We start from the raw sequence: 15718 nt of genomic DNA on the forward strand, positions 1-15718 counted from the left end.
TCTAGTGGCATGGTGCACCCCTTACCCTGCTCTAGTGGCATGATGCACCCCTTACCCTGTTCTAGTGGCATGGTGCACCCCTTATCCTGCTCTAGTGGCATGGTGCGCCCCTTATCCTGCTCTAGTGGCATGGTGCACCCCTTTCCCTGCTCTAGTGGCATGGTGCACACCCTTTCCCTGCTCTAGTGGCATGGTGCACCTCTTACCCTGCTCTAGTGGCATGGTGCACCCCTTACCCTGTTCTAGTGGCATGGTGCGCCCCTTACCCTGCTCTAGTGGCATGATGCACCCCCTTACCCTGCTCTAGTGGCATGGTGCACCCCTTACCCTGTTCTAGTGGCATGGTGCACCCCTTACCCTGCTCTAGTGGCATGGTGCACCCCTTACCCTGTTCTAGTGGCATGGTGCACCCCTTACCCTGCTCTAGTGGCATGGTGCACCCCTTACCCTGCTCTAGTGGCATGGTGCACCCCTTACCCTGCTCTAGTGGCATGGTGCACCCCTTACCCTTACACAAAATCGGAGCACGGTCATCAATGGAGAATTCATTACATCTGAAAAAAAGCGAGTGACCAGACATTGTTCTCTGATTTTCATTTCCATTTTATATGTATATGAACTTTGTAATTAATAATCGCTGATTTGTTTCTCTAATTAGAATAGAAAGCAAGGAAGGAATCTCTGCACTCCGGGCGTGTTTCCTTTCAGGGGCTTGGGAAAGCAGAGTGGTGTCCTCTATATACAGATAGCTGAGCAGCGGCTGGATGTCGTTTCTCCAGTATTTGCCTTTCTGTGTCCTCCGTCCTCTTTGGAGCATTTTGTCCTGTGTCTCGAGCAGCTACTGACACTTGAGAGTGCCTCTTTAAGAATGGATCTGGAGCGCGGTCTGGGCAGGGCTGGGACACGCCGGCTTATAATACGCTGTGTCCTTCACTTACACTCACTCTGCTCCGGGGACAGCGCCTGAAGCTGCCGGGAAGGATCTCCGCGTCCAAGAGGCTGCACCAAAGGAGCGGCTGCTATGAGCCTGGCACAGGTATGGCACCGGGCACTGCCCATGTTAGTGGATCGCTCCAATACTGGACACAGAAACGACCTACAACTGCTAGAAAAGGTGTGAAGTGGCTCAGTACCGTGCCAGATGCCGGGCTCAGTACCGTGCCAGATGCCGGGCTCAGTACCGTGCTAGATGCCGGGCTCAGTACCGTGCCAGATGCCGGGCTCAGTACCGTGCTAGATGCCGGGCTCAGTACCGTGCCAGATGCCGGGCTCAGTACCGTGCCAGATGCCGGGCTCAGTACCGTGCTAGATGCCGGGCTCAGTACCGTGCCAGATGCCGGGCTCAGTACCGTGCTAGATGCCGGGCTCAGTACCGTGTTAGATGCCGGGCTCAGTACCGTGCCAGATGCCGGGCTCAGTACCGTGCTAGATGCCGGGCTCAGTACCGTGCTGGATGCCGGGCTCAGTACCGTGCTGGATGCCGGGCTCAGTACCGTGCTAGATGCCGGGCTCAGTACCGTGCTGGATGCCGGGCTCAGTACCGTGCTAGATGCCGGGCTCAGTACCGTGCTGGATGCCGGGCTCAGTACCGTGCTAGATGCCGGGCTCAGTACCGTGCTAGATGCCGGGCTCAGTACCGTGCTAGATGCCGGGCTCAGTACCGTGCTAGATGCCGGGCTCAGTACCGTGCTAGATGCCAGGCTCAGTACCGTGCTAGATGCCGGGCTCAGTACCGTGCTAGATGCCAGGCTCAGTACCGTGCTAGATGCCGGGCTCAGTACCGTGCTAGATGCCGGGCTCAGTACCGTGCTAGATGCCGGGCTCAGTACCGTGCTAGATGCCGGGCTCAGTACCGTGCTAGATGCCGGGCTCAGTACCGTGCTGGATGCCGGGCTCAGTACCGTGCTAGATGCCGGGCTCAGTACCGTGCTAGATGCCGGGCTCAGCACCGTGCTAGATGCCGGGCTCAGTACCGTGCTAGATGCCGGGCTCAGTACCGTGCTAGATGCCGGGCTCAGTACCGTGCTGCATGCCGGGCTCAGTACCGTGTTAGATGCCGGGCTCAGCACCGTGCTAGATGCCGGGCTCAGTACCGTGCTAGATGCCGGGCTCAGTACCGTGCTAGATGCCGGGCTCAGTACCGTGCTAGATGCCGGGCTCAGTACCGTGCTAGATGCCGGGCTCAGTACCGTGCTAGATGCCGGGCTCAGTACCGTGCTGGATGCCGGGCTCAGTACCGTGCTAGATGCCGGGCTCAGTACCGTGCTAGATGCCGGGCTCAGCACCGTGCTAGATGCCGGGCTCAGTACCGTGCTAGATGCCGGGCTCAGTACCGTGCTAGATGCCGGGCTCAGTACCGTGCTGCATGCCGGGCTCAGTACCGTGTTAGATGCTGGGCTCAGTACCGTGCTAGATGCCGGGCTCAGTACCGTGCCGGATGCCGGGCTCAGTACCGTGCTAGATGCCGGGCTCAGTACCGTGCTAGATGCCGGGCTCAGTACCGTGCTGGATGCCGGGCTCAGTACTGTGCTAGACGCCGGGCTCAGTACTGTGCTAGACGCCGGGCTCAGTACCGTGCTGGATGCCGGGCTCAGTACTGTGCTAGACGCCGGGCTCAGTACCGTGCTGGATGCCGGGCTCAGTACTGTGCTAGACGCCGGGCTCAGTACCGTGCTAGATGCCGGGCTCAGTACCGTGCCGGATGCCAGGCTCAGTACCGTGCTAGATGCCGGGCTCAGTACCGTGTTAGATGCCGGGCTCAGTACTGTGCTAGATGCCGGGCTCAGTACTGTGCTAGATGCCGGGCTCAGTACCGTGTTAGATGCCGGGCTCAGTACCGTGTTAGATGCCGGGGCTCAGTACCGTGCTAGATGCCGGGTTCAGTACCGTACTAGATGCCGGGCTCAGTACCGTGCCGGATGCCGGGCTCAGTACCGTGCCGGATGCCGGGCTCAGTACCGTGCCGGATGCCGGGCTCAGAACCGTGCCGGATGCCGGGCTCAGTACCGTGCCGGATGCCGGACTCAGTACCGTGCCGGATGCCGGGCTCAGTACCGTGCCGGATGCCGGGGTCAGTACCGTGCCAGAGGCCGGGGTCAGTACCGTGCCAGATGCCGGGGTCAGTACCGTGCTAGATACCGGACTAAGTACCGTGCAAGATGCCGGGCTCAGTACCGTGCCGGATGCCGGGGTCAGTACCGTGCCAGATGCCGGGGTCAGTACCGTGCCAGATGCCGGGCTCAGTACAGTGCTAGATACCGGACTAAGTATCGTGCAAGATGCCGGGCTCAGTACCGTACCAGATGTCGGGCTCAGTACCGTGATAGATTCCGGGCTCAGTACCGTGCCGGACTCAGTACCGCGGTAGATGCCGGGCTCAATACCATGCTAGATGCCAGGCTCAGTACCGTACCAGATGTCGGGCTCAGTACCGTGCCAGATGCTGGGCTCAGTACCGTGCTAGATTCCGGGCTCAGCACCATGATAGATGCCGGGTTTTGTGTTGGGGTAGAGGTCGGATTCTGTGCTGGCGTCAGTGCCGGGGTGTAGATTTGGTTGTGGCTGGAGCAGGAGGAGCAGAATTCGGTGCAGCAGGTGCAGGATTAGTGCAGGTCTTATTGCCGCCGCCGGTATCTGGGTTACAGGAAGATAAGAACTTTATCCCACAACACGATCTCTAAAGCCGATGACTGAGCCGGAGGCCAAGAGCCCGAACTGCCGGGAACGGGCGAGACATAAGCCCTGGAATTACACCTGAGCATGGGTACCCGAGAATGTACCGCACAGAATTAGATACACAGCTCAGCATCACACATGATGGGATTAGATACACAGCTCAGCAGACAGCATCACACAGGATAGGATTAGATACATGGCTCAGCAGACAGTATCACACAGGAGAGGATTAGATACACAGCTCAGCAGACAGTATCACACAGGATAGGATTAGATACACGGCTCAGCAGACAGTATCACACAGGATAGGATTAGATACACAGCTCAGCAGACCGTATCACACAGGAGAGGATTAGATACACAGCTCAGCAGACAGTATCACACAGGATAGGATTAGATACACGGCCCAGCAGACAGTATCACACAGGAGAGGATTAGATACACAGCTCAGCAGACAGTATCACACAGGATGGGATTAGATACACAGTTCAGCAGACAGTATCACACAGGATGGGATTAGATACACAGCTCATCAGACAGTATCACACAGGATAGGATTAGATACACAGCTCAGCAGACAGTATCACACAGGAGAGGATTAGATACATGGCTCAGCAGACCGTATCACACAGGAGAGGATTAGATACACAGCTCAGCAGACTGTATCACTCAGGATGGGATTAGATACACAGCTCAGCAGACCGTATCACACATGTAATTAGAGTGTGTGCACACGATCCGCACATTCTGTGTCCTGGGCGCAGCGTATCTTCAGCGCTACATGATCCGGGTTCTGGGCGCTTTACACTTTCTTTTCTCCCCACAGAGAACACTCGCGTCTCCGCAAACATGAACTTACATTCTACGGCTCCGGAAGCCGCGCTGCAGGTCAGTTTATGCTGCTGCAAAAAGAAGCAGAGAGCGCAGGAGATCTCTATACATCCATCCACTGTGCTTCTATATAATATATATAACATCCATTCATTTATATAGCACCATTAATTCCACAGCGCTTTACATAGATCATCACTGTCCCTATTGGGGCTCATAATCTAAATCCCCTATCAGTCTTTGGATTGTGGGAAGAATCCCAACAAGGGGAGAACAGACAATCTCCAAACCGAAAATACCCTGCACCCAAAACGCTGCTATTCCTGATCGTGGTACCCAAAGGCATTTTCTATGCATTTTTTTTTTGCTGCTCAACCTCGCTGATCTCAATGAGGAAAAAGAACAAATGTAAAATAATGAAAACATTGACATCCTGGTTAAGGAACATCGCATTCATGCTGCGTCTCCTGATGCTGCAGTTTCCTTTTAAAAAAAAAAGAAAAAAAGAATGGATGAAATAAAGTTATAGCAAAAATGCTACAATGTGAGAGGGACGAGCCGGGCCCCATAGGATGGATGAGTCTGGGGCCCTTCATCATTCACACTTCTGCCAGGGTGGGGGGGGGGGGGAGTAACACCGTCATCTCAGACCCCAAATACACCCTGCTCTTATTTACACCACAGTAGAATTGTCAGGAACAAAGCCAATGGTGCCAAACCCTGGAAACCCTCCATTATGGGGCCGTCTCCTCCATCCAGTCACTGATGACATCCCATAATCATGGCTGCTTCACATTTTATCAGATCTCCTTTCTTTATAATGTCCTGGAGGTGAGGGTCTGCTCAGGTCATCCTATGTAGAGTGGCTGCAGCGATTACGGGGTTAATAGTGGATCGTTACACTGTACATCACAGTAATAAGGACGTGATACATAGTTGCCAAATGTGGCATCGAAATCAATAGATAAAAAAGATACAATGTAACAAGCTCATAAATGGCAGCACCGAAGGGATGAAATATTAAAGGGGCGACGCGTTCATTGGAGTCTGTTATGTCTTATTGCGGTATTTACACCGGCCTCGCCCTTCATTTCTTATGGCCGTCGCTTACAATGAGTGATGTATACGGCAGTGATTTATACGGCAGTGATGTATACGGCAGTGATGTATACGGCAGTGATTTATACGGCAGTGATGTATACGGCAGTGATGTATACGGCAGTGATGTATACGGCAGTGATGTATACGGCAGTGATGTATACGGCAGTGATGTATACGGCAGTGATGTATACGGCAGTGATGTATATGGCTGCGTTGTCTGCAGGATCTGATCCCGGCTATAATGGAGACATGAGTAATGATTATTATTGTTGGTGCAGCTGGTCCCGGCTGACACATCCCATACATCTCCGGGATCGCTGCTAATCACATTCCCTTATTGTAGCAAGGAGTGGTCTGTGCATTGTGCTGCAATCTGGCTACACATGTACTAATGCAATGGTCTGCAACATGCGGCACCCCAACTGCTGCAGAACTACAACTCCCAGCAGGTGCATGGTCTCAAACCTGTGGCCCTTACCCCTTACCATGTTCTAGTGGCATGGTGCACCCCTTACCCTGTGCAGGCAGGGTAAGGAGGGCACCATGCCACTAGAGCAGGGTAAGGGGTGCACCATGCCACTAGAGCAGGGTAAGGGGTGCACCATGTCACTAGAGCAGGGTAAGGGGTGCACCATGCCACTAGAACAGGGCAAGGGGTGCACCATGCCATTAGAGCAGGGTAAGGGGGGCACCATGCCATTAGAGCAGGGTAAGGGGGGCATCATGCCATTAGAGCAGGGTAAGGGGTGCACCATGCCATTAGAGCAGGGTAAGGGGTGCACCATGCCATTAGAGCAGGGTAAGGGGTGCATCATGCCATTAGAGCAGGGTAAGGGGTGCACCATGCCATTAGAGCAGGGTAAGGGGTGCATCATGCCATTAGAGCAGGGTAAGGGGGGCATCATGCCATTAGAGCAGGGTAAGAGGGGCACCGTGCCACTAGAACAGGGTAAGGGGTGCACCATGCCACTAGAACAGGGTAAGGGGTGCACCATGCCACTAGAACAGGGTAAGGGGTGCACCATGCCATTAGAGCAGGGTAAGGGGGGCATCATGCCATTAGAGCAGGGTAAGGGGTGCACCATGCCATTAGAGCAGGGTAAGGGGTGCACCATGCCACTAGAACAGGGTAAGGGGTGCACCATGCCATTAGAGCAGGGTAAGCGGGGCATCATGCCATTAGAGCAGGGTAAGAGGGGCACCATGCCACTAGAACAGGGTAAGGGGTGCACCATGCCATTAGAGCAGGGTAAGGGGCGCACCATGCCATTAGAGCAGGGTAAGGGGTGCACCATGCCACTAGAACAGGGTAAGGGGTGCACCATGCCATTAGAGCAGGGTAAGGGGGGCATCATGCCATTAGAGCAGGGTAAGGGGTGCACCGTGCCACTAGAGCAGGGTAAGGGGTGCACCATGCCACTAGAACAGGGTAAGGGGTGCACCATGCCATTAGAGCAGGGTAAGGGGGGCATCATGCCATTAGAGCAGGGTAAGGGGTGCACCATGCCACTAGAGCAGGGTAAGGGGTGCACCATGCCACTAGAGCAGGGTAAGGGGTGCACCATGCCACTAGAACAGGGTAAGGGGCGCACCATGCTACTAGCACAGGGTAAGGGGCGCACCATGCCACTAGAGCAGGGTTTTACAAAAGATCCAAAGTTTATCAATATAAAATCTTTATTTTGCCCAGAACGTGCTGCTGATAATTAGAGAGCAGCAATGACTGTAGAGAGATGATCAGTAAATTTTCTGCAGGTGACAACAGTCACAATCAGTAGGACGTGCACCGGCCGTCGCTGTGAGTGACTCCAGCACATCTGAGGCCACAGGACATCACTAGCCTCTCACACTGCTCTGGGGGGATTTTGGTCCTCTCTTCTTCCAGTCTCTTCCACAGGACATCACTAGTCTCTCACACTGCTCGGGTGGGATTTTGGCCCACTCTTCTTCCAGTCTCTTCCACAGTTCTTTGACTGTTGTCGGTTTCTTGGCCATAACTTTGTCATCAAGGATTTTCCAGAGGTTTTCTATTGGGTTGAGATCAGGACTCTGGGCTGTGGCCATTTCATTGTTTCCAGGAGCTGCTTTCCCCGTTTTGCTGTGTGACAGGGGGCATTGTCCTGCATGAAAATTGAGGCTGATTGAGGGATGGACACAAGTAAGGAGCCACGTGTTGTGAAGAAGGTTCTGATCCACACTTGTGTCACTCTGCCATGTAGCTGTATGAGAGGTCCAACTCCTGCGCAGAAAACATTCCCCAAACCATGACCCTTCCTCCACCGCCATCACTGACTTCTGAACACACTTTGGGTTCAGTCTTTCTCCAGTTTGATGATGAACATAATGTTTCCCATCAGACCCAAATAAATTAAACCTGCTTTCATCAGTAAAATGAGCTGTGGACACTTCTCCTCTGTCCACACAACATGCTCCTCACCAAAGGGGAGTCTAGCCTTGTGATTCTTTCTGCTAATGAGCAGTTTGGTCACAGCAGAGTGGGCTTTCAGTCCAAATGCTCTTACACGTCGTGACACTGTATGACGAGACAGATCCTTACCCTGATCAGTGCTGAATTAGCGGCAATTCCAGCTGCAGTGTGGAAACGATGACCCATGGAGATTCTCCGCATTATCCTGTCCTCTCTTGCATTTATCTTTTGAGGGCGACCAGCCTTCTTGGGGAACTTAAAAGAGTTTGTGATATTGTAAAGATGCAATATTCCTGAAATCACAGACTTGGAATGACCAACTTCTCTTGCTATAGCTGATAGAGTCACCCCTTTGGTCTTTATCTGGACAACCTGCTGCCGGAGGGTTTCAGTCACTTTGGAATGGCAAAGTCATTGTAAACTGGAATGTTATTCTGCCAGTTACATCGGGTTTGTCAGATAATTAAAGAAATTAGTATCAGATGCAGATTATCACCAATAACTTGCAGGAATCTGAAAGTGTCTCTAATTGTGATCCGTGTCTTTTACATGTATCTAATTTACATTTTTATTATTTGCTTTTCAATGAATTCAATTCATGAAATAATCGGAAAATCCTGCGAGTTTCCCCATGTTATGAGATAATCACATAGGACGACACAACGACCGCATCATCTAGGAAATTGTATGTTCTCTAATTTTGATCTCCAGTGCATATACTTGCAGTGGATTATGTGGTGCTTGCGCCTTTAACTGCCCTGACCACATCTCCGGCTGAAATTAAAAGGATTTACACTAAAAAAAAAAAATTATGACACTGAGCAAAATGCAGAGAGCGAGAGCCGTCCGCGGCGGAGTTAATTAGCTAATGAATCGGATTCTTCTATTTCAGCTCTTCTGTATCATCTGCTGCAGCACTTCAGGGTGAGATCAGTGATAATCTGCCAACACGGGCACAAAATGCAGCATCCAAGCACCGCCACAGAGTTCACAGATAGTAGTGCTATACAGTGCTGAAACAGACCAACAACAGGATGATGAAACAATTGTGCCAAAATAATACCGCAATACAGTGTGTAAATATTGCTGATGTAAATCATCCTAATACTACTGCCATACCGTACACTGATACAATACAGTTCATATAGTGGCCGATATGCACCATACAGTGTGTAAATAATACCGCCACACATTGTGCAAATATTGCTGATGTAGATCATCCTAATACTACTGCCATACCGTGGACTGACACAATACTGTTCATATAGTGGCCGATATTCACCATACAGTGTGTAAATAATACCGCCACACATTGTGCAAATATTGCTGATGTAGATCATCCAAATACTACTGCCATATTGTGCACTAATCCAATGCCGTTTATATAGTGGCCGATATGCACCATATAGTGTGTAAATATTGCTGATGTAAATCATCCTTATACTACTACCATACTGTGCACTAATACAATGCTGCTAATATAGTGGCCCTTATGCACCATACAGTGTGTAAATAATACCGCCACACATTGTGCAAATATTGCTGATGTAGATCATCCAAATACTACTGCCATACCGTGCACTAATGCAATGCTGTTTATATAGTGGCCGATATGCACCATATAGTGTGTAAATAATACCGTCATACAGTGTCCAAATATTGCTGATGTAGATCATCCAAATACTACTGCCATACTATGCACTAATACAATGCTGTTTAAATAGTGGCCGATATGCACCATACAGAGTGTAAATATTGCTGATGTGAATCATCCTAATACTACTGCCATACTATGCACTAATACAATGCTGCTAATATAGTGGCCAATATGCACCATACAGTGTGTAAATAATACCGCCACACATTGTGCAAATATTGCTGATGTAGATCATCCAAATACTACTGCCATACCGTGCACTAATGCAATGCTGTTTATATAGTGGCCGATATGCACCATATAGTGTGTAAATAATACCGTCATACAGTGTCCAAATATTGCTGATGTAGATCATCCAAATACTACTGCCATACTATGCACTAATACAATGCTGTTTAAATAGTGGCCGATATGCACCATACAGAGTGTAAATATTGCTGATGTGAATCATCCTAATACTACTGCCATACTATGCACTAATACAATGCTGCTAATATAGTGGCCAATATGCACCATACAGTGTGTAAATAATACCGCCACACATTGTCCAAATATTGCTGATGTAGATCATCCAAATACTACTGCCATACCGTTCACTGATAGAATGCTGTTTATATAGTGGCCAATATGCACCATATAGTGTGTAAATAATACTGTCATACAGTGTCCAAATATTGCTGATGTAAATCATCCTAATACTACTGCCATACTGTGCACTGATACAATGCTGTATATATAGTGGCCGATATGCACTATACAGTATGTAAATAATACCGCCATACAGTGCCAAAATAAAATCATCCTATTAATATTGTTTGGAGAAAAAAAAAACTAAAGATGCCGTGTGATGGTGTCCAGTTTCCAGAGTCTGAGGAGAGCACCCCCCACCCTCAGCCAGGCCCCGGAGCAGTATGACAGGAGGGGGCGCTGTCCGTCTTATTCCGCCTCCCGTAGAACGCACGTTTCTTTTCTTCTCACTATTTATTTCTTCCTGATCGTCTTACATTATGCAAATGTCCCAGAATGATCCCGAGCATTGATCTCCAGAATGATGGTCGATAGCACTCAGATCCTGGCGAGGGCGAGACGCTCACAGCTGCCGAACTACTGCCCCCATCATCCGGCAGCTGCCGCACAATGTACCCCAACATCACCACTGACATGTCTGTGACGACGGCTGTGACACAGTACCACACATGAAAGATTAGATACACTAGAGAGTAGACAGTATCACAGATGACCAGCCTCAATACACTGACTCAGCAGATATTATCACACATAAAATGCTTAGATACACTGTATCACACATAACACACTAAGAAACAATGTTTCCATAGACAGTATCACATGGTAAGATTAGATACATTGGATAAACAGACAGTATCACATAAGACAAGTGTAGATACATTATACCTGCAAACACTATCACATATGATAGGCTTAGATACACAGCTCAGCAGACAGTATCACAGAGGATAGGATTAGATACACAGCTCAGCAGACAGTATCACAGAGGATAGGATTAGATACATGGCTCAGCAGACAGTATCACACAGGATAGGATTAGATACACAGCTCAGTAGACAGTATCACACAGGAGAGGATTAGATACACAGCTCAGCAGACAGTATCACACAGGAGAGGATTAGATACACAGCTCAGCAGACAGTATCACACAGCATAGGATTAGATACACAGCTCAGCAGACAGTATCACACAGGATAGGATTAGATACACAGCTCAGTAGACAGTATCACACAGGAGAGGATTAGATACACAGCTCAGCAGACAGTATCACACAGGAGAGGATTAGATACACAGCTCAGTAGACAGTATCACACAGGATAGGATTAGATACACAGCTCAGCAGACAGTGTCACACAGGATAGGATTAGATACACAGCTCAGCAGACAGTATCACACAGGGGAGGATTAGATACACAGCTCAGCAGACAGTATCACACAGGGGAGGATTAGATACACAGCTCAGCAGACAGTATCACACAGGAGAGGATTAGATACACAGCTCAGCAGACAGTATCACACAGGGGAGGATTAGATACACAGCTCAGCAGACAGTATCACACAGGGGAGGATTAGATACACAGCTCAGCAGACAGTATCACACAGGATAGGATTAGATACACAGCTCAGCAGACAGTATCACACAGGATAGGATTAGATACACAGCTCAGCAGACAGTATCACACAGGATAGGATTAGATACACAGCTCTGCAATACTTTCACCTTGCAAAATATTCTATAATGAAGTTTAGTAACATTATATAATGGGGGAGAAGTTATGGGAATTTCTTCGAGTAGATGTGAGGGGTCTGAGCAGAGGACACGCAGCGCTGCTGACCATGACCACAGGGGGCGCTCTAACCCGGGGTCAGGACACTGGACAATGACAGGAGGTCTTAGTGTAATGGTCCACAACTAACGCAGAACCTCCTCGTGGAAACCTAAACAGAAGAGATGTTCTGCAGGTGCTGAGGTGTATTATGATGTTCTGCAGCAGCTGAGATGAATGTTATGAGGTTATGCAGCAGCTGAAATTTCCATTATGAGGTTTTTCAGCAGGTGAGTGTGTATTATGAGGTTCTGCAGTAGCTGAGGTGTGTATTATGAGGTTCTGCAGTAGCTGAGATGTATATTATGAGGTTCTGCAGTAGCTTAGGTGTGTTTTATGAGGTTCTGCAGTAGCTAAGAGGTTTATTATGAGGTTCTGCAGCAGCTGAGGTGAATGTTATGAGGTTCTGCAGTAGCTGAGGTGTGTATTATGGGGTTCTGCAGCAGCTGAGGTGTGTATTATAAGGTTCTGCAGCAGCTGAGGTGGGTATTTTAAGGTTCTGCAGCAGCTGGGATGTTTATTATGAGTTTCTGCAGAAGCTGAGAGGTTTATTATGAGGTTCTGCAGCAGCTGAGGTGTGTATAATGAGGTTCCCACATCATGTGTGGAGCAGTAGATGTGTTTTCTTGTCCAGGGAGGGTGTAATCGGAGCCATCTTTCCACTGGACCTACTATGTTACTGTGTAACCCTGTAAGTGCGGAGCCGTGCCGTCACTCATCAGCGCGGGGTATTCCCTGCGCTGCGCAGCTCCCGGCTGGATGTCAGTTTTCCATGTTGCTCCTTCTCCTCTTCCCCAGGAAGACACGCTCTACAAAGAACCGTCCTAATGAAGCAGCAAACAATGGCGGACACCAAGCAGAAAACTCATTAAGTCTCTGCTTACTGGATACATGATCCAGACGGAGTCCTGAACCCTGGGAGGAAGCCAGCTCCGTCTATCAGGTCAGTGCGCCCTATGGAAGCCGAGCCCGAGAGGTGCAGGGGCCGACGGCTTATAACAGCGCAGAGCGTCCGATATCAGTCACATTATATATATATATATATATATATATATATATATATATATATAGTGCATTCCCTGAAAAAGTATTCATACCCTGGGAACTTTTCTACACTTTTGCATGTTGCACCCACAAACTTTATTCTGTTTTATTAGGATTTTGTGATATATCAGCACTAAGTACAAGTGTTTGTGACGTGTGAAGGAAATGATACCGGGTGTTCTAAATGTTTTGAAAATATAAATCTGAAAATTGTGACGTGCATTTGTATTCAGCCCCTGGAGTCAGTACTTTGTAGGACGATCTCTCTCTGTCTTGCATTTGTATTCAGCCCCCTGTAGTCAGCACTTTGTAGCACCTCCTTTCTCTGTCTTGCATTTGTATTCATCCCCTCCCCCCCCCGTTCAGTACTTTGTAGGACCATCTTTCTGTCATGCATTTGTATTCGGCCCCCCTGACCAGCACTTTGTAGGACCCCCTTTCTCCATCTTTTGAGGTCTGTATCTCCAGTTTTGCTCATTTAGAGGTGACATTTTCCTCTTCTTCTCTCGCTCAGTGAGATTGGATGGAGACGTCTGTGATCGATGATTTTCCAGTCTTGTCACAGATTCTCGGTGGATTTGGGTCTGGACTGTTATTCGGCCGGTCACACACAGGAATATGCTCTGATCTGATCCCTCCATTGTAGCTCTGCAGGATGTTGAGGGTCGTTGTCCTGCTGGAAGGTGAAATTACGCCCCGGTTTCACGTCTCCTGCAGCCTCTACCAGGTTTTCCTCCAAGATTGCCCTGTACTTATCTCCATGCATCTTCTCGTCACCTCTGACTAGCTTTCCTGTCCTTGCTGAAGAAAAGCCTCGCCACAGTAAAATGTGGCCTCCACCATGTGTGACTGTGGGGAGGATGTTTTCTGGGTATCATGCTATATGTGGTGGAGATTAACCCTGCACTTCAGTTTCTGACACTCATAGACTTTTGCATTTAGCTCAAAAACGTCTACATTGGTCTCATCTGAGCAGAGCCTCTTCTTCCACATATCATGTAGAGGGCACAGTGAGCTTGTGGGAGAAACTGATCAAGTCAGATGAGCTTGGGTGCAAAGAAAATTTTCAGCCTCTAGATGTGCATAGCTGGAAAGACAGACCTCAAAAAAACAGAGAGAGGTGGTCCTACAAAGTACTAACTCCGGGGGCTGAATACAAATGCACGTTACAATTTTCAGATTTATATTCTTAAAATATTCAGAAAACCCTGTAACATTTCACAAATAATTGCTATTTAGTGTTGATTAATCACATAAAATCCCAATAAAATACATTTAAGTTTATGGGTGGAAAGTAAAAAAAAATGTGGAAAAGTTCACGGGGTATGAAAACTTTTTCAAGTCAATGTAAATGTCTCCAGGAGTTTTCATTACTGGAAATTTGTAATATAAAGGAGTGATCATGGGAGTGGAGAGGTTTTGGTTGTTGTTTGTTTTTTTTTTTACTGAAACGGCTGATAACAGAGAATAGGTTGCAGTGCATGGTAGGAATGATTGGTAATGGTATGAGCTGAAGCTCTCCATATAACGCTGCACTGACTGTGTATTACGGTATAACCGAGCACTGAGGTGTGAGACATAGACCATGGCTGATAATACACATGGGGGCATTCTAGATTCCGCTATACATGGGGGGATACACTAGATGTAACTGGGGGCGCACTGACTGATACTACTAATACTCTACATTGGACCAGGGCATAACTACAGTAGGTGCAGGGGTTGCGATGGCACCTGAGTCCTGGAGTCTAGGGGGTCCCAAAAGTCATTTTGGCCCATATGAAAAGAACAACTTGCAATAATGGGGGGCCTCGTTGGAGCCCCTGAGCTTCACCTTACACCACTGATATTGGAGTACAGTGACTGACACACGGGGGCTCTTGTTGCATGCAGGCTGGTCCTGTGGGCACTCGGGCTGGCACTATTATTGCATGGCAGGGTGGTCCTATGGGCACTCGGGCTGGCACTATTATTGCATGGCAGGGTGGTCCTGTGGGCAGTTGGGCTGGCACTATTATTGCATGGCAGGGTGGTCCTATGGGCACTCGGGCTGGCACTATTATTGCATGGCAGGGTGGTCCTGTGGGCACTCAGGCTGGCACTATTATTGCATGGCAGGGTGGTTCTATGGGCACTCGGGCTGGCACTATTATTGCATGGCAGGGTGGTCCTGTGGGCACTCAGACTGGCACTATTATTGCATGGCAGGGTGGTCCTATGGGCACTCGGGCTGGAACTATTATTGCATGGCAGGGTGGTCCTGTGGGCACTCGGGCTGGCACTATTATTGCATGGCAGGGTGGTCCTATGGGCACTCGGGCTGGCACTATTATTGCATGGCAGGGTGGTCCTGTGGGCACTCGGGCTGGCACTATTATTGCATGGCAGGGTGGTCCTGTGGGCACTCGGGCTGGCACTATTATTGCATGGCAGGGTGGTCCTGTGGGTACTCGGGCTGGCACTATTATTGCATGGCAGGGTGGTCCTGTGGGCACTCGGGCTGGCACTATTATTGCATGGCAGGGTGGTCCTGTGGGCACTCGGGCTGGCACTGTTATTGCATGGCAGGGTGGTCCTGTGGGCACTCGGGCTGGCACTATTATTGCATGGCAGGGTGGTCCTATGGGC

The 15718-nt window shown here is 49.4% G+C and overlaps 1 protein-coding gene across 1 annotated transcript in view; it reads left to right on the forward strand.

Moving 5' to 3' along the window:
• The first annotated feature begins 903 nt into the window (after positions 1 to 903).
• Positions 904 to 15718, forward strand: part of PLCD4 (phospholipase C delta 4) — a 71535-nt gene continuing 56720 nt past the window's right edge. Inside the window, exons 1-2 of the mRNA XM_075317078.1 lie at positions 904 to 1036; positions 12845 to 12989. The gene's annotated coding sequence lies outside the window, so the exon portion shown is untranslated. The remainder of the gene's footprint in view (positions 1037 to 12844; positions 12990 to 15718) is intronic.

The sequence above is a fragment of the Anomaloglossus baeobatrachus genome, chromosome 7 (genome assembly GCF_048569485.1).
Source record: "Anomaloglossus baeobatrachus isolate aAnoBae1 chromosome 7, aAnoBae1.hap1, whole genome shotgun sequence".
Lineage (NCBI taxonomy): Eukaryota > Metazoa > Chordata > Amphibia > Anura > Aromobatidae > Anomaloglossus > Anomaloglossus baeobatrachus.